The sequence below is a fragment of the Puma concolor genome, chromosome A1 (genome assembly GCF_028749965.1).
Source record: "Puma concolor isolate L17-30 chromosome A1, mPumCon1.1.hap2, whole genome shotgun sequence".
Classification (NCBI taxonomy): domain Eukaryota; kingdom Metazoa; phylum Chordata; class Mammalia; order Carnivora; family Felidae; genus Puma; species Puma concolor.
Genome location: NC_141667.1, coordinates 131,787,986 through 131,811,417, shown reverse-complemented (window position 1 = coordinate 131,811,417; position 23,432 = coordinate 131,787,986). Strand labels below are relative to the sequence as shown.

Below are 23,432 nucleotides of genomic sequence, written 5' to 3'. Positions count from 1 at the left end.
ATTTGGTGCATGTGGCAAGCGGGGTAGGAAGAAGAACCTTGAAGGGAGTCTTGGGGTGGGGACTGGAATTACCCTTTCAGTCCTGTAGGCCATCTTACAACATAATTATGTTAAGATTCCCTATTAGAATCACAAAGGGAGCTTATCCATAGGACAAGGCTGGCTTTTGCTTTCAACGTCTATGTGTTTTCCTCTGTGAAAGCTGTTCCTGGCAGCACCAAGAATATGGTTTCCCGTATTCCCATAACCAGTGGGTCCATTCTGACTACAGAGAGAGTTGCCCTCAGACTATATTACAGGGACATCGTCTCATGAAGGTACAGGTTTAAAGAAACAGTCTTAGCTTAGAGCTAGCTCTTCCAGGAAGACTTCTCTGAATGTTCAGGTTGTATGCCTATTCACTGGGACTCAGGACCACTGCACACATACATCCTTTAATGCTTTTCCAATTATTTAGAAAGTAGCTGTTCATATGCATGTCTCTCAAAAAAAAAAAAAAAAACAAAACAAAACACTATGGTCTCTCTATGAGAATGGTACTGTCTTCTCTGCTTTCCTAGCCCTAATTCCCAGGACAATAACCAGCACATGAAATCTGCTAAAGAACATTTGTTGTCTAGTTTCCTAATTTTGTCCCAAAGGACAAAATGTGTATCTTTTCTTTCTTTTTGGTTCAGCCACACCAGTGAACTGTGCTGGGCTAAAGTATTGGAGCTAACAGTAATAGACTCCAGTGCTCTTCATGTCAACAGAGAAGTGAGTGCCTCTCACCTGCAGAGAGGCAGAGGAACCTAGCACAAGAGGGGCCACAGGTGGGAGCAAAGGATTCTGTGTAGTTCTCTATTACTTTCTTTTTTTTTTAATGGTTTCAATTTTTCTTTTTATTATAACATAAGCTAAATTTAAGGAACTAATCTTTTGACTTTATTTCCCAGAGTTGTCAGAATATACAAGTGACAATGTAACTCATGAAAATATACTGAAAAGTATAAGAGCTGATGTAAAATGGTAATCAAGGTTCCAGGTATCAAGGAATTAGAGGAAGTGAAGAATGAAATCAGTCAGGCTACTGCCTGAGAGACGCAGGATGCACTGGTTTAGCAAGGTGCCATCAAGGAATAGGAAAACATCAAATGTGTGGTGGTAAGTCATAGCATGAGAAAGATTTCCACTGGGCAACTCTCCACCATTTTTACTTTTGTAAATGAGTTATTCTTCATTTAATAACAGGATTCTCTTAAGCTAACATTTCAAAATTAAAATCATTTGTATAGGTAAGGTAAATCACAGTATAATGATTAGGAAAATTTTCTTCTTTTTAAAATCAAAAACCCTCCAAATGGTCAGGGATTGATGGAGTGGGGATGACAAATGTACATTTCAGACTGTCATCACCAATGAAAAAATAAAACATTTTTATGGACTTAAAACTGTCAATGCACTTAGATTTGGCAAAAGGAAAATTTAAAACACCTCTATGTTAATACAAGGCCAATAGAAATTGGCCATGTAATGAGGTCATTTTAGAGAACTACCAACATGTAAATATAAGAAAAATAATTTCTTGGTCAATTTCAGTGAAACTTTAAAAAAGATTGTCTCTAGAGAACATTTGTTGAGAACAATGCTTTTTCAGTCACATTCTGATACTCAAATTCACTTTATAATCCAATTATGGATTCATCTTTTAATTGCACTAATTTTTAAAAAGCTGTGAGATTTCCATTTCTTCAGGAGATATTTTCATCACTGTGTTCTTCAATTCCACAGGTTAAGCTTCCTTCATTATTATTAAGAACTTCATACATGTTAGAGAGATTGCCATTCACTGCTTTTTTGTCTTTCAAAAAGACAAAGGGAGACTACCTAGAATAAAGCTGGTATCTTTAGAGGCATGCAACAAGAATATTCCCACAATGATTGTAAAAGTACCATCAAAGTACCATCGACATCATCAATAGGCATATCTTGCCACTTCTTTTTTTTTTTTTTTTCAACGTTTATTTATTTTTGGGACAGAGAGAGACAGAGCATGAACGGGGGAGGGGCAGAGAGACAGGGAGACACAGAATCGGAAAAAGGCTCCAGGCTCTGAGCCATCAGCCCAGAGCCCGACGCGGGGCTCGAACTCCCGGACCGCGAGATCGTGACCTGGCCGAAGTCGGATGCCTAACCGACTGCGCCACCCAGGCGCCCCTCTTGCCACTTCTTAAAAAGACCAGCTAAACATGGGGCACCGGGGTGGCTCAGTTGGTTAAACGTCTGACTTTGGCTCAGGTCATGATTTTGTGGTTTGTAGGTTTGAGCCCCATGTCAGGTTCTGTGCTGACAGCTCAGAGCCTGAAGCCTGCTTCAGGTTCTGTGTTTCTCTCTATCTCTTCCCCTCCCCCACTCATGAGCGTGTGTGTGCACTCTCTCTGTCTCTTTCTCTCTCAAAAAAAAAAAAAAAAGAATAGCTGAACCAGTTCAAACTGAGGTTGTAAAAAATATGTAATATACTGAAGTGAGAATGAAAGTATTGAATATACCCAGGGCCCTGCCCAGGTAATTAATCTGTGTGCTCTCATAGACTATAAGGCTCAGCAGCAGAATCCTGGCCAGATGTCACAACACAGGCTTTCCAGCAAACATCTCTTTGATATCAAGGCTCAGGCCCTTAACACAAGACAACAAAAACACTCTGATTATGGAGCAGATCTCTATGTACACAAGAATGTTTTTCTGTCTATGGCTAGGTCCCACCTCAAAGATTAATATCAATGACACAATGACCACAAGGGTTGCAAAGACTACAAAACCTGGATCTCCCAGCTTATGAGACATTTCGTTTAAAGTCTTGATCTCCTCTTCTCTAGAGCATGAATGACCATAACTATAGATTCTAGAATACTTAGCAAACAACCAATTTTCCCATGAAAATTATGTCTTTCATTTACAGTGGGTGTATGAAGAAAGGATGCACTTACTGGGATGCTGAGAACTCCTAATGAATGAAGTCACAAGGGTGGCTGGTGCAAAGGCATATGCAGCAAAGTTGGCCACCTCACCTGCTCCCATTGATAGCAATCCAGCCCACCACAATGATTCTTTAAGATATGCATGGCCACCTTGACCTGCTCTCTTGGAGCCTTTCCTGGCAACTTGCAGAAGACTTTGTTTTTTGTTGTTGCTGTTGGGTTTTTTTGTTTGTTTGTTTTTTCAAAATGAAACTCTTGCCAATGAAAATGCTGGAGCTCATAGCCAATCCCAGAACAGTGTAAAAGTTGTATTTTCCATGCCCCTGGATCACTTCATTCGTTACTGAAAAAGTTCTTATGAGTCACAATGATCACAAAACAGAGAAATGACTGGCGCTGGAGGCAGGATTATGCAGTCTTCAAATATGTAAGTTTAATATGGTCTCTCTTATGAAAAAAGGCTGAAAGAAGTTTTAGAGATGACTATTCACTCCCATTTTCTTATAAATATTACTCTTTACTCTCATTTAAAGTTTTAAACCCAGGCAGAGTAGCTCGAGCCCCAGTTGGAGGCTGGCCATGAGGCTTCCCCTCCACTATCTGGCCCTGATCACCTCCACTCACATGCCCACACAGGCTGCACAGGCCACCCCCTCTTGAGCTCCCGCAGCCAGTGCCTTCCTTGCCATACAGGAGGAGGTGAGAGCATCTAGGGCTGCAGCCATATGCATCTGGCCTCCTCCATGGGGGCGCACCGAGGGGAACCTGCCCGAGATGACATGCGACCCCTAACCCCTGTCTCAGGAACCAAGGGCAGTTCTCTATCACTTTCCATCCCAAGAAGTCATCTCAATTCCAGGTGCTGAAGGAAACATCATCACATTAGGAGAAGGGGGTAAAGGCTTTTTTTCTCTTCTGGGGTGTTATTTTAAAACAGTCCCTAAAGATTTATCTTTAATAATTTAGAGGCCCCATGAGAAGAAGACAAACCTTCCATATGAGCTCTGACCTTCTCCTGCCACTCTAAACACAGCTCAGAGGAGTAACATTTTGCCCTTACCAAAAAATAATTCAAATGAGGTTCAAAGAATCTTCCAATACCATAGTCACCAACCTGGCAGTAAAAAAACAAACAGGGTTAACTAGGTGGACAACCCTCAAGGCAGTCTAGGAACTCTGTATTCCCAAGCCTGCACCTAAGTGAAGATACAATAAGCAGTTTATCCGGCACCTGTATCTAGATGAGGAAATTAAGGATCAAAGAGGATATGGAACTTATTCAAGGTCAGAAAGCTAGAAAGTAGCAAAGCTGTGATTCACACCCAGGCTTTCTAGTTCCTTAGCTCATGCTCTTAAACCCTCAGCCATTTGTGGACCCAGAGGAAAAAGGATGAGGCAACCAACAATCAGACTGGGTAGGTTTCTGTGGGAAGGCGCATAGAAGTGGGGCTCAGGACATTTCAAGGACAGTGTCCCCAAAATTGAGTATGGGAAGCTTCAGACTAGAGGTAACCATGAATCAAATGCAAGATGGAAAATGGTGTGATGCCTGGGTGGCTCAGTCAGTTGAGTATCTGACTCCTGATTTCGGCTTCATGATTTCATGGTTGTGAGACTGAGTCTAGCATCAGGCTCCACGTGCTAAACATGAAACCTTCTTGGGATTCTTTCTCTCCCTTTTATCTCTGCCCCTCTCCACATCTCTCTCAAAATAAATAAATAAAAAATTTTATGGGAAATGGCAAGAACAGGAGATTAGCAGAGAGATTACCTACTCAGATGGACTCAAGTCATACCTGGAGAAATTCTGCTGTTTCTTCTAACAACCCAGTGATCAGCTAACTCCTTTGATTTACTTGGACAATTACAGGCCCTTTGTCTTCTGTCAGAAATAACTGAACAGGGAAAATCAGGCAGAAGAGGAGGGCCTGAGGAAGAGAGAAAAGGGGACCAATGTGAGTCAGAAGAAGCAGATGGGGTAGAAAATAAGGGGAGACATGGGGGTTCAGAGGTCATTCCTTCTGCAAACGCCACAACTGTCATTTTTGGCTGAGAAATGCCATATGAGAATCTTTAGAATCCTTACAATGTCAGCATTCACAGGGTCCTTTCCAACCTCTCATCTGATGACAATACTGAGATGATAATGTGAAAGTAAACTGCCCAAGTTTATAAAGCCGGTAAGTGGCAGAGCTGGGACTATAATTCAAGGTTTCAAATTTTTAGTCCTGTACCTTTTATGATGGTAATTAATAAGACCTCCCAAACTTTTTTATAAAATTTAAATCCAAGTTAGTTAACATATACTGTAGTATTGGTTTCAGGAACAGAATTTAGTGATTCATCACTTACATATAACACCCAGTGCTCATCCCTGCAAGCGCCCTCCTTAATGCCCATCACCCATTTAGCCCATCCCCCCACCCAACACTCCTCCAGCAACCCTCAGTTTTTTCTCTGTATTTAAGAGTCTCTTATGGGCTGTCTCCCTCTCTGTGTTTATCTTATTTTTCCTTCCTTCTCCTATGTTCATCTATTTTGTTTCTTAATTTCCACGTATGAGTGAAATCACATATTTGTCTTTCTCTGACTTACTCTGCTTAGCATAATACACTCTAGTTCCATCCATATTGTTGCAAAAAGCAAAATTTCATTCTTTTTGATTGCTGAGTAATATTCCATTGTGTGTGTATACATACATATACACACACCACATCTGATGGATGAATGGATAATTCATCAGTTGATGGACATTTGGGCTCTTTCCATACTTTGGCTATTTTGACATCTGCTATCGACATCTGAGTGCATGTCCCCTTTGAATCAGCACTCCTGTGTCCTTTGGAAAAATACCTGGTAGTGCAAATGCTGGGTCATAGGGAGTTCTGTTTTTACTTTTTTGAAGAACCTCCATACTGTTTTCCAGAGTGGCTGTACCAGTTTGCATTCTCACCAGCAGTGCAAAAGAGTCCCCTTTCCCTGCATCCTCCCCAACATCTGTTGTTGCCTGAGTTGTTAATTTTAGCCTTTTTGACAGGTGTGAAGTGGCATCTTATTGTGGTTTTGATTTGTATTTCCCTGATGATAAGTGACATTGAGCATCTTTTCATGTGTCTGTTAGCCATCTAGATGTCTTCTTCTTTTTCTTAATGTTTATTTATTTTTGAGAGATAGAGAGGGGAGGAAGGGCAGAGAGAGAGGGAGACACAGAATCCAGAATGGGCTCCAGGCTCAGAGCTGTCAGCACAGAGCTTGATGTAGGGCTTGAACTCACGAACCCCAAGTTCATGACCTGAGCTGAAGTCAGACGCTTAACCAACTGAGCCACAAGTGCCCCAAGGATGTCTTCCTTAGAAAGGTGTCTATTCATGTCTTTTGACCATTTCTTCACTGAATTGTTTTTTGGGTACTAGTCTGATAACTTCTTTATAGATTTTGGGTACTAACCCTTTATCTGATATATCATTTGCAAATATTTTCTCCCATTCCATAGATTGCCTTTTAGTTTTGCTGACTGTTTCCTTTGCTGTGCAGAAGTCTTTCTCTTGATGAGGTCCCAATAGTTATGTTTGCTTTTGTTTCCCTTGCCTCTGGAGACATGGCAAGTAAGAAGCTTGCTGCGGCTGAGGTCAAAGAGGTTGTTGCCTGTATTCTCCTCTAGGATTTTGATGGCTTCCTGTTTCACATTTAAGTCTTTCATCCATTTGGAATTTGGTTTTGTGTATGGTGTAAGAAAGTGGTCCAGTTTCATTCTTCTTCATGTCGCAATCCACTTTACCCAACACCATTTGCTGAAGAGACTGTTTTTATTCCATTGCATATTCTTGCCTCCTTTGCCAAAGATTAGTTGGCCATAACTTTGTGGGTCAATTTCTGGGTTTTCTATTCTGTTCCGTTGATCTATGTGTCTGTTCTTATGCCAGTCTCATACTGTCTGGATGATTACAGCTTTGTAATACAGCTAGAAGTCTGGAATTGTGATGCCTCCAGGTTTAGGTTTTTTTTTTTTTTTTTTTTTTTTTTTTTTTTTTTTTTTTTTTTTTCAGGATTGCTTTGGCTATTCAGGGTCTCTTCTGGTCCCATACATACACATTTTAGGATTATTTGTTCTAGCTTTGTGAAGAATGTTGGTGTCATTTTGATAGGAATTGCATTGAATATGTACATTGCTTTGAGTAGTATTGACATTTTAACAATATTTGTTCTTCCAATCCATCACCATGGAATCTTTTTCCATTTTTTGTGTCTTCTTCAATTTCTTTCATAAGCTTTCTATAGTTTTCAGGGTATAGTTCTTTTATCTCTTTGTTAGGTTTATTTCTAGGTATCTTAGATTTTTGGTGCAATTGTAAATGCGATCAATTCCTTGATTTCTCTTTCTGCTGCTTCATTACTGGTGTATAGAAATGTAACCTATCCTTCATTACCCTTTTAATGCCCATAGGATCACTAGTGATGGCCCTTTTTTGATTTCTGATATTAGTAATTTGTATTTTCTTTTTTATTGATTGCCTGTCTAGAGGCTTATCAATTTTATTCATCTTTCCAAATAATCAGCTTGTGGCTTTGTTGATTTTCTCTATTGTTTTCCTGTTCAATTTCATTGATGTCTGCTCTAATTTTTATTATTATTTTTCTTAACTTCTGACTTAATTTGCTCTTATTTCTTTCCAGTTTCCTAGGATAGAAGCTGAGATTCTTGATTTTAGATTTTTCTTCTCTTCTAATATAAATATACATATATATGTGTGTGTGTGTATATATATATATATATATATATATATATATATATATATATTCAGTGCTATAAACATCCCTCCAATCACTGCTTTTGCTGCATCAAATCTGATAAATTGTATTTTCATTAGATTAAAATTTCTAACTTTCTCAAGACTTCTACTTTGACCCATATGTTATTCAAAAGTGCATTGCTTAATCTCCAAATAATTTGGAATTTTCCAGTTTCTTTCTGTTGTTGATTTCTAGCTTAATTCTGTTGTGGTCGGAGAACATACTTTGTATGACTTATATTCTTTTAAATTTGTTAAGATGTGTTTTAAGTCTGAAGATGTGATCTATCTTGGTGAGTGTTCCATGTGAGTTTGAGAAGAATATATATATGTAGCCTTTGTTGGATGAAGTATTCTATAAATGCCAATTAGATTCAACTTACTGATGGTGCTTTTCAGTTCAACTATGTCATTACTGATTCTCTGCTGGCTCCCTCTGTGATTACTGATAGTGAAACATATTGAAGTGTCTAACAATAATAGATATTTCTATTTCTCCTTTAAGTTTTATGAGTTTTTGCTTCATGAGTTTTGATACTATACTGTCAGGAGCACATACATTCAGATTTGTTCTGTCTTCTTGAAGAATAAGCTTATTATATAATGCCCTTATTTATTACTGGAATTATCTTTGCTCTGAAATCTGCTTTGTCTGAATTCAATATAATGACTTCAGCTTCCTTTTGTTATTTTTTTAAAAGTTTTTTTATTTATTTAAGTAGTCTCTACACCTCATGTGGGGCTCGAACTCACATCAACATCAAGAGTCACATGCTCTCCTGACTGAGCTAGCCAGGTATCCCCTTCAGCTTCTTTTTGATCAGTGTTAGCTTGGTATATCTTTTTCCAACATGTTACTTCTATTATATATGTGTCTCTGTGTTTACAACAGGTTTCTTACAGACAATATGTGGTTGGGTCTGTTTTTTTTTTTTTTTTAATTTTTTTTTTTTCAAACGTTTTTTATTTATTTTTGGGACAGAGAGAGACAGAGCATGAACGGGGGAGGGGCAGAGAGAGAGGGAGACACAGAATCAGAAACAGGCTCCAGGCTCTGAGCCATCAGCCCAGAGCCCGACGCGGGGCTCGAACTCACGGACCGCGAGATCGTGACCTGGCTGAAGTCGGACGCTTAACCGACTGCGCCACCCAGGCGCCCCTGGGTCTGTTTTTTTTTTAATCCACTCTGATAGTATCTGTCTTTTAATTGGTGAATTTTGATCATTCTTATTTAAAGTGTTTTTTAATATAGTTGGATTAGTACATACCATATTTGTTATTCTATTCATTGCCCTTATTCTTCGTTTCTTAGTCTTCTAATCTTTTTCTGCCTTCTCTGGTTTTAATTGAGCATTTTATATGATTCCATTTTTTATCTTCTGTTAACATGCCACATCTTCTAAAAAGAACTTTCAGTGGTTGCTTAAGAGTTTGCAACCAATTCAAGTCCACTTATAAGTAACGATCTACTGCTTCATGGTTGGTGCACATACCTCATAATGGAGTATTCCCAATTTTCCCCTTTCATCCCTTATAACATTTCTGTCATTCATTTCACTTATGCATAAACTATAATCACCTAATATATACTGCTGCTATTATTACTTTGAACAAACTTATCTGTTAGACCAGGTCTAAGATAGACAAGTAGAAGATTTTATTTTGGGGGGAAAAAGATTTTATTTCACCTTCATTAATTTCTCAAAGACCCTTTCTTTATATAGACTCAAATTTCTAACTTATATCATTTTCCTTCTTTCTAAAGAACTTCTTTTAACATATCTTGCAAGGTAGGTCTGCCAGAAACAACTCACTCAATTTTTGTCTGATAAAGTCTTTATTTCACCTTACTATTTAAGGATAATTTCACTGGATACAGAATTCTAGTTTGGTTGTTTTTTTCTTTCAACACTTTATAAATATTTTACTCCTTTCTCTTCTTGCTTACATAATTCTGAACAGAAATCTGATGTAATTTTTACCCTTAAAGCTCTATAGTAAAGGTGGTTTTTTTCTCTATGGCACCACATAAGATTTTTTTGTCTTTTATTCTGTGCAGTGTGAATGTGAAATGCCTAAGTGTAGAACTTTTGGTATTTTTCCTGCTTGGGATTCCCTGAGATCATTGGATCTGTGGTTTGGTATCTGACCTTACTTTCAGAAAATTCTAAGCCATTATTACCTGAAATATTTTTTCTCCTCATTTTGTTCTTTCTTATCTTTCTGCTGTTCTCACTGTGCATATGTTACTCCTTTTGTAATTTCCCCACAATTCTTACATATTATGTTTTTTACATAAATTTTCTCTTCAGTTTGGAAAATTTCTGTTAACACATCTTCAAATCTCATTGCTTCTTTGCTCAGCCCTTCCAATATGCTGATAAGCCCATTGAAACCTTTTTTCATTCCTGTTACAATACCTTTAGTTCTAGCATTTCTATTTGAAACTTTCTTAGAAGTTCCAACTCTCTGCTTATATTATCCATCTGTTCTTGCATATTGTCTACTTTTTCCATCAAAACCCTTAGCATAAAGGAAAACCGGGGGAATTCAAGATGTTCACAGACAGCATTAATGATCCAAACATAGACTCAGAACTCTAGAATGCCACACACATGTACAGTACTGTGTATAATACCAAGAAAGACCTAAGTGGGCCCTAATTTCTCATGTCCCACGGTCCTTGAGTCTCTGAACAGGCCAGATGTGAAAGTTAAGGCAGAATTGTAAACTGCCTGCCAGAATATTGAAGGTGTGCCCTGACACCCACACAAGTCCCTCAGAAAAGGCTGAGAGACTTTTGGTTCCAGATATCTAAGGAAATACTGGTCTAACAATTAGCTGACCTGCAAACTAACCAAGCAGAGATGTAAGAGGCCACACAAGAAAGTAAATACATACAATATAGAATGACACTGTGAAAGTCACTACACAAACAGCACAAACAACAACAAACGCTGGGAATGGGATGAGGGGGAATCTAATTTCCAGAGTTCCCATACTACAAGATTTTAAATTTCCAATTTCACACCCTAAAAATACAAAAAAAAATGCAAAGAAACATGAACATATGGTTCTTACACAGAAGGAAAGCAGTCTGCAAGCCCATAACTGGACTTAGTTAATAAGAATTTTTAAGAAATATTTATTTATTTTTGAGAGAGAGAAAGAGAGACAGAGACAGAGAGGCACACAGAGAGAGAGAGAGACAGACAGAGAGACAGAATGAGTGGGGGAGTGGCAGAGACAGAGGGACCAAATCCAAAGCGACTCCAGGCTCTTAGCTTTCAGCACAGAGCCCAACACAGGGCTCAAATCCACGAACCACAAGATCATGACATGGGCCAAAGTTGGATGCTCAACCGACTGAGCCACCCAGGTATCCCAATTAATAAGACTTTAAGCCAGCTATTATAGTAAATATTTTCAAAGAATTACAGGCAACCATGTCTAAAATGCTAAAAGGAACACACACACACACACACACACACACACACACACACACACAATAATGATACCTTACCAAAGAAAGAATATCAATAAAAAGAGTAAAAGTATAAAAAAAGAACCAATAGCAACTCTGGAGTTGAAAAATAAAAGAACTTCAATATAAAATTCACTAGCAGATTTGAACTGGCATAAAAAAGAATCACTAAGGGGCGCCTGGGTGGCTCAGTCAGTTAAGCATCCAACTCTTGATTTCAGTTCAGGTCATGATCTCTCAGTTTCTGGGTTTGAGCCCTGCACTGCACTCTGCACTGACAGTGTGCAGCCTGCTTGGGATTCTTTCCCTCTCTCTCTCTCTGCCCCCTGATAATGTGCTCTCTCTCTCTCTCAAGAATAAATAGATAAATTTTAAAAAATCACTGAACTTGAAGACAGGTCAAATAAGATTACCCAGTATACAGAAGAGAGAGGAAAACAATGAATAAAAACAAGAGAGTCTGAGGTAACAGGGAGTAGGATACTGATGTAAGAAAAGCCAGGAATCTCTCTACCTAAACAATAATTGCACTGCCAGAAGTTGTCTGAAGTGACCGCTGAAAGTGTGCAGCTTCCTGGGGAATGCTTGTTTGGTAAACTGCAGTTATTATCATTTGATATCAGATCTCAGTAGAGTTTCAGCTACCCATCCCTGTGGCAACCCATATTTCTTCATGGCTGAAGCCAGAGTGGGTAATAAAGACTTTATCCTCCAAATATCAAGATTCTCAGTTCTGAATGAAGACTACTATTTCTGATTGCTGCCAGAGGCTCGCTGGCATTGTTCCAATCCACATGAGCTAGAGCAGTGTCCTGAAGATTTAAAGAAGTGTATCTATTTTTACAACATTAAAAAACTGCACAGAATTAAGAGTAGGGGAACCCTATGCTTGATTCGTCTCTCAAACACAGCTAGGTAAATACCAAACCATTTCCAACACCCAAGAAATTTATCTGAGGACTGAGAAAAAAAACTGTATATGAAGAAGGAGAAAAATAGCCACATCATGGAAAGTAGGAGGTGCAAAGAGTTGATTTGGTGGAGAAAAGATCTGCAGGTGCTGTAGAATGGAGGGAGCCCTGTGCACAGAGAGAGGAGAAAGAGAAAACAGTGTTCAGGGTATGACACAAGAAAAATACTTCCCCAAAACCAATGACTGGGAAAAAGAAAGGGGCTGATTATCACAAATTTTTAAAAGCAGTGGAGCTCAACGTCTAAAGTTTTAAAAGTTCCCACCATTGCTGGGGTTGGGCCAGGTGGGCTTAGCAATGCTCCTGTGGAGAAGGAGGGCTGAGGCCTGGGAAGGCAGCATGGTTTAAAGATCCTCTGGATCACACTGAGGGAGACAGTTTCCCTTCTTGGAGTGCATTTAGAAAAGCTGGCATTGCCCCTCAGGGGACAAGAGACAGTGGGCACCATTTACTAGCCCAATAACTAGCAAAGCAGTAGAGGCACCTGCTGAAGGCATGTAACCTGAAGCCAGCTTTTGGCTGTGCTTTACCACAAACTCCAAACCCCTACATAGTCGTACAACTGCTTTTCTGGGGCAAACTGGCACCAGCCACAAAATGGCAAGATCCTCCCACAGTGGATCCACAGAGGATCAGTGTGGGCCCATGCCATGCTGAGTCCCTAAAATTTGGAATTTTGAAACCCAACTGTGCGCCTGAAATAAAGCATAGGATCACTGTGCTGCCAGGTAGAGATGTCTGGGACACAGACAGGATGAAGGCAGGGTTCTGATGGAAGCCTGGAAAGCAAGAGGGAAGATTGTTTGCTCTTCTGTGAGGGAAGAGGGCTTCTGTGAGGGCTTCCTGAACAGCAGCAGGCACAAACTCCCCTCTCTGGGGAGGAGAGACCAGGGTGATGCCATTTCCCCCCATCAATCAGCATAGACAGACTTCTCTGAGCAACACAGCTCCCTTAGTCAGGGGGAGAAGCCACTTACATCAAGCTCTGTCCACATGGGCTCTGTCCACAGGTGCATCTTTACTAGGGCAAGTCAGCTGGAGACCCAGCACAGCAGTCCCCTCCCCCAGAAGACTAGCACACATCCTTTGCACACACCAAGTCTACTGATCATAGTGTTCTGCAAAGCTTCAGCTCTAGAGGAAATAGGATCTAGCCTCTTTAACCAGCAGACCAAAACACAACTAGTTAGAACTTGCCACACAGTGGACAAGGTCCAAACACTCCGCATTGCAGGCAAGGAGAAACTTCAGAGCACTGACCTGAGGGAAAGAGCAGGCAAAGCAGAACAGAGTGCACATTGTGAAATACTTTCTGAAGCGCCAGCCTGTGGACAGTATTGGACTTCTTCTTAATATAGCCATTACTTTCAGGAACAGGAAATATAACAGGCTTTCCTAAGAGCAACAACGAAAAAAGTGACCTACAGAAAATGACAAGACAAAGGAATTCACTCCCCAAAAAAGAACAGGAAGAGGTCACAGCCAGGAATCTAATCAAAACAGAGAGAAGTAATATGCCTGAATCAGAATTTTAAAACAAAAGTCATAAGGATACTAGCTAGGTTTGAGAAAAGCATAGAAGACATAGAGCATCTCTTACTGCAGAGATTAAAGAAACTCAAAACTAGTCAGGCTGAAATAAAAAAAATGATATATAACCGAGAAACAAAACCAACTACATGCAATGACAACAAGGATGGACGAACAAGAGGAATGAATCAATGATATAGAAGATAAAATTATGTAAAATAATGAAGCTGAAAAGAAGAAGGAGAGAAAAGTATTAGATCACAAATGTAGATTTAAGGAACTCAGCAACTCCATAAAGCATAAGATTCATATCTTATATGAATATCTTATATCTGATATGATAGATTCATATCAAAGGAGTTTCAGAGGAAGAGAGGGATAAAAGAGCAGAATGTTTATTTGAGCATATTATAGCTGAAAACTTCCCTGATCTGGAAAAGGAAACAGTCATCTAAATCCAGGAAGCACAGACAACTCCCATAAAATTCAACAAAAGCCAGCCAACACCAAGACATATCAAAGTAAAATACAAAAAATACAGGGATAAGGAAAGAATACTGAAAGTAGCAAGGGAAAGAAAATCCCTATCTTACAAGGGAAGACAAATCAGGTTAGCAGCAGACCTATCAACAGAATCTGTGCAGGGCAGAAGTGAGTGACATGATATATTCAACATGTTGAATGGAAAAAACGTGCAGCTAAGTACACTTTATCTAGCAAGACTGTCATTCAGAATAGAAGGAGAGAGAGTTTCCCAGACAAACAAAAACTAAAGGAGTTCATGACCACTAAACCAGCCCTGCAAGAAATGTTAAAGTGGACCTGTTCAGTGGGAAATTAAAAAAAAAAAAAAAAAAAAAAAAAAGGACTAGAAAGGAACAGAGAAAATCTTCAGAAAGAGTGACTTTACAATTAATATAATGCCACTCAATGCTTATCTAGCTATAATTAGTCTGAATGTAAATGGACTAAGTACTTCAATCAAAAGACATAGGGTGTCAGAACGGATTTAAAAAAAAGGACTCATCTATACACTTCCTATAAGAGATTCATTTTAGACCTAAAGACACCTCCAGGTTGAAAGGGAGTGGAGACCCATCCATCATGCTAATGGCTGTCAAAATAGAGCTAGAGTAGCCATACTTATATCAGACAAAATTACATTTTAAAACAAAGATTATAACTAAAGATGATGAAGGGCATTATTTCATAATTAAGGGGACTATCCAACAAGATCTAATAACTGTAAATACTTATGCCCCCAACTTGAAGGTACCCAAATATATAAATCAATTAACAACAAACATAAAGAAACTCATTGATAATACTATAATAATAGTAGGGGACTTTAACACCCCACTTACAACAATTGAGGATCATCTAAGCAGAAAGTCAACAAGGAAACAGTGGCTTTGAATGACACACTGAGCCAGATGGACTTAATGGATATATTCAGAACATTTCTTCTTAAAGCAGCAGAATACACATTCTTTTTAAATGCATTCTGGAACATTCTCCAGAATAGATCACATACTGGATCACAAATCAGACCTGAACAATTCAAAAAAGACTGAGATCATACCATGCATATTTTCAGACCACAACTCTATGAAACTTGAAGTCAGGCACAAGAAAAAAATTGGAAATACCACAGATATATGGGGCTTAAAGAAAATTCTATTAAAGAATGAATGGGTTAGCCAGGAAATTAAAGAATAAAAAAGAATACATGGAAGCAAATGAAAATGAAAACATGACAGTCCAAAACCTTCGAGATGCAGCAAAGGTGGTCATAAAAAGAAAGTATATAGCCTGGTGTGAAGCGTACCTCAAGAAGTAAGAAAGGCCTCAAATACAAAACCTAATCTTACAACTAAAGGAGCTAGAAAAGGAACAGCAAACAAAGCCTAAAACCAGAATAAGAAGGGAAATAATAAAGATTAGAGCAGAAATAAATAAATAATAAATAATTTAGAGCAAACAAACAAAAATGAAACTAAAAGTTGGTTCTTTGAAGGAATAAACATTAATTGATAAACCCCTAGCCACACTTCTCAAAAAGAAAAGAGAAAGGACCCAAATAGACAAAATCATGAATGAAAGAGGGGAGGTCACAACCAACACCACAGAAATACAAACAATTATAAGAGAATACTATGAAAAATTATATGTCAACAAACTGGGAAATCTGGAAGAAATGGACAAACTCCTAGAAATTCACATACTACCAAAACTGAAACAGGAAGAAATAGAAAATTTGAACAGACCCATAACCAGAAAAGAAACTGAATCAGTAATCAAATATTTCCCAACAGGGGGGAGAGGGAAGATGGCGGCGTAGGAGGACGCTGGGCTCACCGTGCGTCCTGCTGATCACTTAGATTCCACCTACACCTGCCTAAATAACCCAGAAAACCGCCAGAGGATTAGCAGAACGGAGTCACCGGAGCCAAGCACAGACGAGAGGCCCACGGAAGAGGGTAGGAAGGGCGGCGAGGCGGTGCGCGCTCCACGGACTGGCGGGAGGGAGCCGGGGCGGAGGGGCGGCTCGCCGGCCAAGCAGAGCCCCCGAGTCTGGCTTGCAAAAAGCGGAGGGGCCTGACGGACTGTGTTCCGACAGCAAGCGCGACTTAGCGTCTGGGAGGTCATAAGTTAACAGCTCTGCTCAGAAAGCGGGAAGGCTGGAGGACAAAGGGAAGGAGAGCTGCTGAGCCCCCTGACGACAGAGCTCAGTTTGGTGGGGAACAAAGGCGCTCGCCAGCGCCATCTCCCCCGCCCATCCCCCAGCCAAAATCCCAAAGAGAACCAGTTCCTGCCAGGGAACTTGCTCGCTCCGCGCAAACACCCAACTCTGCGCTTCTGCGGAGCCAAACCTCCGGCAGCGGATCTGACTCCCTCCTGCTGCCACAGGGCCCCTCCTGAAGTGGATCACCTAAGGAGAAGCAAGCTAAGCCTGCCCCTCCTGCCCCCGTGCACCTTGCCTACCCACCCCAGCTAAGACGCCAGATCCCCAGCATCACAAGCCTGGCAGTGTGCAAGTAGCCCAGACAGGCCACCCCACCCCACAGTGAATCCCGCCCCTAGGAGACGGGAAGAGAAGGCACACACCAGTCTGACTGTGGCCCCAGCGGTGGGCTGGGGGCAGACATCAGGTCTGACTGCGGCTCCGCCCACCAACTCCAGTTATACACCACAGCACAGGGGAAGTGCCCTGCAGGTCCTCACCACGCCAGGGACAATCCAAAATGACCAAGCAGAAGAATTCCCCTCAGAAGAATCTCCAGGAAATAACAACAGCTAATGAACTGATCAAAAAGGATTTAAATAATATAACAGAAAGTGAATTTAGAATAATAGTCATAAAATTAATCGCTGGGCTTGAAAACAGTATAGCTGACAGCAGAGAATCTCTTGCTACAGAGATCAAGGGACTAAGGAACAGTCAGGAGGAGCTGAAAAACGCTTTAAACGAAATGCATAACAAAATGGAAACCACCACGGCTCGGATTGAAGAGGCAGAGGAGAGAATAGGTGAACTAGAAGATAAAGTTATGGAAAAAGAGGAAGCTGAGAAAAAGAGAGATAAAAAAATCCAGGCGTATGAGGGGAAAATTAGAGAACTAAGTGATACACTAAAAAGAAATAATATACGCATAATTGGTATCCCAGAGGAGGAAGATAGAGGGAAAGGTGCTGAAGGGGTACTTGAAGAAATAATAGCTGAGAACTTCCCTGAACTGGGGAAGGAAAAAGGCATTGAAATCCAAGAGGCACAGAGAACTCCCTTCAGACGTAACTTGAATCGATCTTCTGCGCGACATATCATAGTGAAACTGGCAAAATACAAGGATAAAGAGAAAATTCTGAAAGCAGCAAGGGGTAAACGTGCCCTCACATATAAAGGGAGACCTATAAGACTCGTGACTGATCTCTCTTTTGAAACTTGGCAGGCCAGAAAGAATTGGCACGAGATTTTCAGTGTGCTAGACAGAAAAAATATGCAGCCAAGAATCCTTTATCCAGCAAGTCTGTCATTTAGAATAGAAGGAGAGATAAAGGTCTTCCCAAACAAACAAAAACTGAAGGAATTTGTCACCACTAAACCGGCCCTCCAAGAGATCCTAAGGGGGACCCTGTGAGACAAAGTACCAGAGACATCACTACAAGCATAAAACATACAGACATCACAATGACTCTAAACCCATATCTTTCTATAATAACACTGAATGTAAATGGATTAAATGCGCCAACCAAAAGACAGAGGGTATCAGAATGGATAAAAAAACAAGACCCATCTATTTGCTGTCTACAAGAGACTCATTTTAGACGTGAGGACACCTTTAGATTGAGAGTGAGGGGATGGAGAACTATTTATCATGCTACTGGAAGCCAAAAGAAAGCTGGAGTAGCCATACTTATATCAGACAAACTAGACTTTAAATTAAAGGCTGTAACAAGAGATGAAGAAGGACATTATATAATAGTGACAGGGTCTATCCATCAGGAAGAGCTAACAATTATAAATGTCTATGCGCCGAATACCGGAGCGCCCAAATATATAAAACAATTACTCATAAACATAAGCAACCTTATTGAGAAGAATGTGGGAATTGCAGGGGACTTTAACACCCCACTTACAGAAATGGATAGGTCATCTAGACACACGGTCAATAAAGAAACAAGGGCCCTGAATGAGACATTGGATCAGATGGACTTGACAGATCTATTTAGAACTCTGCATCCCAAAGCAACAGAATATACTTTCTTCTCGAGTGCACATGGAACATTCTCCAAGATAGATCATATACTGGGTCACAAAACAGCCCTTCATAAGTTTACAAGAATTGAAATCATACCATGCATACTTTCAGACCACAATGCTATGAAGCTTGAAATCAACCACAGAAAAAAGTCTGGAAAACCTCCAAAAGCATGGAGGTTAAAGAACACCCTACTAACGAATGAGTGGGTCAACCAGGCAATTAGAGAAGAAATTAAAAAATATATGGAAACAAACGAAAATGAAAATACAACAATCCAAACGCTTTGGGACGCAGCGAAGGCAGTCCTGAGAGGAAAATACATTGCAATCCAGGCCTATCTCAAGAAACAAGAAAAATCCCAAATACAAAATCTAACAGCACACCTAAAGGAAATAGAAGCAGAACAGCAAAGGCAGCCTAAACCCAGCAGAAGAAGAGAAATAATAAAGATCAGAGCAGAAATAAACAATATAGAATCTAAAAAAACTGTAGAGCAGATCAACGAAACCAAGAGTTGGTTTTTTGAAAAAATAAACAAAATTGACAAACCTCTAGCCAGGCTTCTCAAAAAGAAAAGGGAGATGACCCAAATAGATAAAATCATGAATGAAAATGGAATGATTACAACCAATCCCTCAGAGATACAAACAATTATCAGGGAATACTATGAAAAATTATATGCCAACAAATTGGACAACCTGGAAGAAATGGACAAATTCCTGAACACCCACACTCTTCCAAAACTCAATCAGGAGGAAATAGAAAGCTTGAACAGACCCATCACCAGCGAAGAAATTGAATCGGGTATCAAAAATCTCCCAACAAATAAGAGTCCAGGACCAGATGGCTTCCCAGGGGAGTTCTACCAGACGTTTAAAGCAGAGATAATACCTATCCTTCTCAAGCTATTCCAAGAAATAGAAAGGGAAGGAAAACTTCCAGACTCATTCTATGAAGCCAGTATTACTTTGATTCCTAAACCAGACAGAGACCCAGTAAAAAAAGAGAACTACAGGCCAATATCCCTGATGAATATGGATGCAAAAATTCTCAATAAGATACTAGCAAATCGAATTCAACGGCATATAAAAAGAATTATTCACCATGATCAAGTGGGATTCATTCCTGGGATGCAGGGCTGGTTCAACATTCGCAAATCAATCAACGTGATACATCACATTAACAAAAAAAAAGAGAAAAACCATATGATCCTGTCAATCGATGCAGAAAAGGCCTTTGACAAAATCCAGCACCCTTTCTTAATAAAAACCCTTGAGAAAGTCGGGATAGAAGGAACATACTTAAAGATCATAAAAGCCATTTATGAAAAGCCCACAGCTAACATCATCCTCAACGGGGAAAAACTGAGAGCTTTTTCCCTGAGATCAGGAACACGACAGGGATGCCCACTCTCACCGCTGTTGTTTAACATAGTGCTGGAAGTTCTAGCATCAGCAATCAGACAACAAAAGGAAATCAAAGGCATCCAAATTGGCAAAGATGAAGTCAAGCTTTCGCTTTTTGCAGATGACATGATATTATACATGGAAAATCCGATAGACTCCACCAAAAGTCTGCTAGAACTGATACATGAATTCAGCAAAGTTGCAGGATACAAAATCAATGTACAGAAATCAGTTGCATTCTTATACACTAACAATGAAGCAACAGAAAGACAAATAAAGAAACTGATCCCATTCACAATTGCACCAAGAAGCATAAAATACCTAGGAATAAATCTAACCAAAGATGTAAAGGATCTGTATGCTGAAAACTATAGAAAGCTTATGAAGGTAATTGAAGAAGATTTAAAGAAATGGAAAGACATTCCCTGCTCATAGATTGGAAGAATAAATATTGTCAAAATGTCAATACTACCCAAAGCTATCTACACATTCAATGCAATCCCAATCAAAATTGCACCAGCATTCTTCTCGAAACTAGAACAAGCAATCCTAAAATTCATATGGAACCACAAAAGGCCCCGAATAGCCAAAGTAATTTTGAAGAAGAAGACCAAAGCAGGAGGCATCACAATCCCAGACTTTAGCCTCTACTACAAAGCTGTCATCATCAAGACAGCATGGTATTGGCACAAAAACAGACACATAGACCAATGGAATAGAATAGAAACCCCAGAACTAGACCCACAAACGTATGGCCAACTCATCTTTGACAAAGCAGGAAAGAACATCCAATGGAAAAAAGACAGTCTCTTTCACAAATGGTGCTGGGAGAACTGGACAGCAACATGCAGAAGGTTGAAACTAGACCACTTTCTCACACCATTCACAAAAATAAACTCAAAATGGATAAAGGACCTGAATGTGAGACAGGAAACCATCAAAACCTTAGAGGAGAAAGCAGGAAAAGACCTCTCTGACCTCAGCCGTAGCAATCTCTTACTCGACACATCCCCAAAGGCAAGGGAATTAAAAGCAAAAGTGAATTACTGGGACCTTATGAAGATAAAAAGCTTCTCCACAGCAAAGGAAACAACCAACAAAACTAAAAGGCAACCAACGGAATGGGAAAAGATATTTGCAAATGACATATCGGACAAAGGGCTAGTATCCAAAATCTATAAAGAGCTCACCAAACTCCACACCCGAAAAGCAAATAACCCAGTGAAGAAATGGGCCGAAAACATGAATAGACACTTCTCTAAACAAGACATCCGGATGGCCAACAGGCACATGAAAAGATGTTCAGCGTCGCTCCTTATCAGGGAAATACAAATCAAAACCACACTCAGGTATCACCTCACGCCAGTCAGAGTGGCCAAAATGAACAAATCAGGAGACTATAGATGCTGGAGAGGATGTGGAGAAACGGGAACCCTCTTGCACTGTTGGTGGGAATGCAAATTGGTGCAGCCGCTCTGGAAAGCAGTGTGGAGGTTCCTCAGAAAATTAAAAATAGACCTACCCTATGACCCAGCAATAGCACTGCTAGGAATTTATCCAAGGGACACAGGAGTACTGATGCATAGGGGCACTTGTACCCCAATGTTCATAGCAGCACTCTCAACAATAGCCAAATTATGGAAAGAGCCTAAATGTCCATCAACTGATGAATGGATAAAGAAATTGTGGTTTATATACACAATGGAATACTACGTGGCAATGAGAAAAAATGAAATATGGCCTTTTGTAGCAACGTGGATGGAACTGGAGAGTGTGATGCTAAGTGAAATAAGCCATACAGAGAAAGACAGATACCATATGGTTTCACTCTTATGTGGATCCTGAGAAACTTAACAGGAACCCATGGGGGAGGGGAAGGAAAAAAAAAAAAAAAAGAGGTTAGAGTGGGAGAGAGCCAAAGCATAAGAGACTGTTGAGAACTGAGAACAAACTAAGGGTTGATGGGGGGTGGGAGGGAGGAGAGGGTGGGTGATGGGTATTGAGGAGGGCACCTTTTGGGATGAGCACTGGGTGTTGTGTGGAAACCAATTTGACAATAAATTTCATATATAAATAATAAAAAAAAAAACAAACAAATATTTCCCAACAAACAAAACTCCAGGGCCAGATGACCTCCCAAGAGAATTCTACCAGACATTTAAAGAGTTAATACCTATCCTTCTCAAAATTTTCCAAAAAAATAGAAATAGAAGGAAAACTTCCAAACTCCTTCTACAAAGCCAGTATTAACCTTGATTCCAAAACCAGACAACGACCCCAATAAAAAAGAGAATTCTAAACAAGATATTAGCAAGTTGAATTCAACAGTATATTATAAGAATTATTCAACATGATCAAGTGGGATTTATTCCTGGGCTGCAGGACTGGTTCAAAATTCATAAATCAATCAATTTGGTACCTCACACTAATAAAATAAAGGACAAGAGCCATATGATCCTGTCAATAGACGCACAAAAAGCATTTGACAAAATGTAGCATCCATTCTTGATTAAAAAAAAAAAAACAACCCGCAACAAAGTAGAGACAGGGGGAACATATCTCAACATGATAAAGGCCATATATGAAAGACCCACAGTTGATATAATCTTCAAAGGGGAAAAACTGAGGGTTTTCCTCTATGGTCAGAAACAAGACATGTATGTCCACTCTCATCAGTGTTATTTAACATAGTCCTGGAAGTCCTACCCTCAGCAATGAAGCAAAAAGAAATAAAAAGCATCCAGATTGGCAACAAAAAATTCACTATTTGCAGATGACATGATACTCTATACAGAAAACCCAAAAGACTCTACCAAAAAACTACTAGAATTGATACACGAATTCAGCAAAGTCACAGGATATAAAATCAATGCACAGAAGTCTGTTGCATTTCTATACACCAATAATGAAGCAGCAGAAAGAGAAATCAAAGGTGTGCCTGGGTGGCTCAGTCAGTTAAGCATCCGACTCCTCATTTCAGCTCATGTCATGATCTCACTGTTTTTGGATTCAAACCCAGGTCGGGCTCTGTGCTCTCCCTCTCTTTCTGCCTCTCCCCTTCTCACAATCTCTCTCCTTCTTTCTCTCTCAAAAATAAATACTTGGGGGGAAAAAAAGAGAAATCGAGGAATCAATCCCATTTACAACTGCAAAAAACGATGAGATACTAGGAATAAAACTAGCCAAAAAGGTAAAAGATCTATACTCTGAAAAATATAGAACACTTATGAAAGAAATTGAAGAGGACATGAAGAAATGGAAAAACATTCCATGCTCATGGATTAGAAGAACAAATATTGTTAAAATGTCTATACTACCCAAAGCTATCTACACATTTAATGCAATCCCAATTAAAATACCACCAGATTATTTCACAGAGCTAGAACAAACAATCCTAAAATTTGTATGGAACCATAAAAGACAGTAAATAGCCAAAGCAATTCCCAAAAAAGAAAACCAAAGCTGGAGGCATCAAAATTCCACACTTCTAGATGTATCACAAAGCTGTAATCATTAAGACAGTATGGGACT

At 39.7% G+C, this 23,432-nt stretch overlaps 1 long non-coding RNA gene and 1 pseudogene across 2 annotated transcripts in view; both read right to left on the bottom strand.

Moving 5' to 3' along the window:
* LOC147584479 (uncharacterized) overlaps positions 1-23,432 on the bottom strand; it is an 83,772-nt gene that overhangs the window by 13,453 nt on the left and 46,887 nt on the right. The gene's annotated exons all lie outside the window — the stretch shown is intronic.
* Positions 1,704-3,688, bottom strand: LOC112860681 (magnesium transporter NIPA2-like; annotated as a pseudogene).